Here is a 3,881-nt window from a genome sequence, read left to right on the forward strand (position 1 = left end):
GGGCTCAGAGGGGCCCAAACACAGGGCAAGGGGTGGCCATCAACACCCCACTCACTCAAGTGAGTGACCCCAAGTCACTTGCCTTAAGACCCTTCCAAGCTAAGGGGTCCCTGAGCCCCCTGGAAATGACTAAAAGCATGGGATTCAAATTCCAGCTCCAGTCCCTGGCTATGTGAGCCAGCAAGCCACTACTCCCCCGCCTGTTTCCACACCTGAAAATGGGATAATAGTACCTGTGCTCTAGAATCCTGGAGCTGCATACAGTAGTTGCTGGATAAACGGTAGCCCATCATTATAATTATTAATGCATGCACGGCAGGGGGCATTTTCTGGACCGCAGGCCCAGGGGTGCTGTGTAGTCTCTGGAAAGGGCCACACCCTCTCTGGGCACCAGGTCTCCCAAATCCGTCAAGAGCTCCAGGAGGGAATATGAACTTGGGGAAGGGTCCCCAAGAGGAGCCCCACCCCACCCGGCCACGCGAGGAGGCGGGGTCAAAGGGCAAGGGGCAGGGCAGGGCAGGGGCAGGGCCATGCCCCCCCCCAGGCGTGCGCGCGCACGCGCGCGCGCACACACACACGCACACACACCCCTACCCACCCACAATGGGTTCTAGGCGGTTAGCTCTGCGGAGGGACCAGCTGGGCGGATTTAGCCGGCGCATCTGCCGCCTGAGCAGCTGCCGTTCTGGGGGGGCTGGAGGGGGATATGGGACTAGGGAAAAATCTGTCCGAGGAGAATCGCGTCTGCGCTGCCCAGCTGCCGCCTCAGGCTGGGGGGACACCCCGAATCCGCCCGGACCCCGGGCCCCTCCCCTGCCGCGGCCACCCCCACGTGCCTCTGGGGGAGGGGGCGTCGGGGAGGCCCTGACGTCACACGCAGCCTCAGCCAATCGGAGCTGCCCTTTCTGAGCCCCCAGGGGATTCCCAGGCCCGAGCCGCTACTGGGGGCGCGACCCGGCAGCGACTACCCCCTAACCTGGGCTTAAAAGAGGGCCCGCACCGGGTTAGGGAAAACCAGGCTGGGACCCGCCAGGGAGGGAGCAGGACTCAGGGGACCTCTCTGAGACGCTGCCCTCCGGCCCGGCTCCAGCGCGGCCCAGAGAGGGGCAGAGACCCGCAGGAGTCACACAGCAGGGCGCCGAAGAAGGGAGCGCTCAGAGGGGGCGCGCAGGCAGCCGGGCGGAGTTTCCCTTCCCCGCAGGCGCCAGGCACCAGGCCAGGCTCAGCCTCAGCGCATCCCGCGGCCCCCAAGGCCGACTGGGCCCCTCCGGGTCTCCCCCGGTCCCCTCGGACCCTGGGCCGCAGCCCGACCGCGCTGGGAAGGTGTCAGTGGACGCGGGCGCCGGCAAAACCCGCACTGGATTCCGTCAGGGTCGGAGCAGGACGGGAGCGCAGCGAGGCTCAACCAGGCCGCCCAGGAGGGGAAACTGAGGCCTAGGGGGCGGGCTTTGCTCAGACTAATACAATTAAGAGGGTGTTGCTTGTGCTGGTGACCTCGGGCGAGGCCCTTCCCCTCTCTGGGCCTCCCTAGCTCCCCCCCCCCCAGGGCCAACTGTGAACTTCCTGCCACCCCCCTCCAGGTCAGGGCTCAGACAGTCAGGAGCCCAGGGCTGGGGGGAAGGGAGCAGCCCGGCCTGACCTTGCCCTGGTCCAGGGCATGAAAGACCCATTCATGTCCTCCCAAGCCTGGGTGGCAGCTGAGCCGGGCTGCGGGGGTGGGGCCTCCCTCAGGGCCTTTGTCCCAAGCAGGCCCCTCTGCCTAGTATAACCTTCCCACCCCACCGCCCCACACCCCATGTGCTTTGCCAGATCTATCTGTGGTCCTTCTATGGCCCCCAAATCACCTCCCCGTGGTCCTCACTCAGTCCCCATGCCCCCATCTAGCTCAGCCTGTACCTGGACCTTGCATTCTGCAGCCCTGGTTTCTCTATGGCCCTGCTAGTCTGAAGGTAGTGAGTCAGTTCGTCTTTTTGACTGCTCAGCCCAGGACCTGGCATCCAGTGGTGTCCAATAAATGTTTGTTGAAGGTATAGATTGCAAAGGAGTCCAGTCTGGCCAAGGCCCTGGGCAAAGGAGGGCATGCCAGGTGGGGTGGGCACAAGCATGAGTACTGGTGTGGAGGTGGGAAGAGGGCTCAGAGCCTGGGCGCCAAGCCGAGGTGCTGGACTTAGTTCCCTCCCTGGCCAGACAGGCCTCCCTCTTCTCAGGTGGGCAGGACACAGGGGTAGGGGCTGGTCGAGAGCAGGTGCCGGCTAATTTGCCTGGGATGGTGGCTCGGCCGGAAAGCCAGTCAGGGCAAAACCACCAGCAGGAAGGCCTGGCTGCCTGCGGAGGTCTGTGGTCTCAGGCTGGCCCCTGGCTGATGCCTGGGGTCTGGAAGAATTGGATTGTCTCCACGGAAGTTGGGGAGGCTGCAGGTTGCCCAGGATCCGGTGTATCCGGAGGGGGAGGGTTCAAAGTCTGATCCCTGCTTCCCTGCTGCAGGCATGGCCAATGGGAAGCCATGCACCCCATCTGAGCACCCCAGGCTGCTGGGAACACTGGATGGGACAAAGTGGGTAAGGCCTACCTAAAAGGTGCTCAGTAACCAGCAGTAAGAGGGCTCATGCTTTCTTTCCATCCATCTGCGACCTCAGGCAAGCTCCTCGACCTCTCTGTGCCTCAGTGTCCCATCTATGACAGTTTCGGGGGACTTCCATGGGAAATGCATGAGATGATTTATGGAGAAGATGCCCGGCATGCAGTGTATGCAAGAAGCGCCACTAGATAAATACGTAATAGTAAAACATTTGTTGAGCACCTACTGTATACTGGAGATGCCGGAGGGACCAGGACAGCCCACAACCCAGTGGGGAAGACATACGCATACACGGCACACTCACAAAGGGAGGCGCTTTGGACAGAGAGTGCCACTGAGGCTCTGAGAGGTTCTCTTGCTCTCCTGAGGTCACAGAGGGTCAGGGGAGGTTCCAGGGAGGTCTCCCACACCTGAAGACTGGTTTGTCTTGGGGTCCCAAAGGGAGGGGGCAGGAGTGCTCCCCACTGGCTCAGGGAGGCCTGCAGCCCTCTGGGAACCCCCTTCTGGACCAGGCCGTATGGGCGTTGGACAGAGGACAGCCCGAGCATCGTCGGGGTCATCTCTGCAGCCCTCTTGCCTAGGTTCAAGTCTGACAATTTCTACTGAGTGACCTTGGACAAGACGCCTTCCTGTGCCTCAGTTTCCTCACGTGTCCATTGAGTATTGTTGCACATAATGCTTGTGGGTTGGATAAACGACCTCATATATGAAGGGGGCCATGTAGACCAAGGGGTTCATGAGGCCGCCTCATCTTCATCATCCCCTTGGGTCTGCTTGGGGAGGGATCCTGGAGATGCGAGTCTGGCCAGCGTGGACGAGACCAGGAAGTCGGGAGGAGGCCAATTAGTCTCCCCACCTAGACAAAAGCCGGGTGCCTCCTCTTGGGTCGCTCCCCCACCCCCACCTCCGCCTCCGCCTCCGCCTCCGCCTCTGCCTCCGCCTCCAGCGCCTCCTGCCGCCCACCCGGCTCCTCCCTCCGTTCCGCGCCGCCGTAGCTCCGGGCCGGGTTTTGCTTGGCTCCGGCCCCGCTTTGGGAGGGGGGGGTGCCCGAGGGGGGGCGGAGGTGGCGGAGCCGCGAGTCACAGCGGCGGCCGCGGCTGGCGGAGGAGATGCGGCCGCGGCGCGCCCCGGGTCCGGCCGCCGCGCAGCGCCCCCCCCGGAGCCGACGCCAGCGCGCCGGGGGCCGGGGCTGAGCCCCCTCCCCCAGCGAGGCGCCGCGGGCCGGGGGCGGGGAGAGCGCGCGCCCCCAGCCCCCTCCCCGCGCGGGATGCCCGGCTGAGCCGGCCCGGCCGGGACAGGTGCG

Source organism: Ursus americanus, chromosome 14 (genome assembly GCF_024610735.1).
Source record: "Ursus americanus isolate L20-20 chromosome 14, mUrsAme1.1.p, whole genome shotgun sequence".
Lineage (NCBI taxonomy): Eukaryota > Metazoa > Chordata > Mammalia > Carnivora > Ursidae > Ursus > Ursus americanus.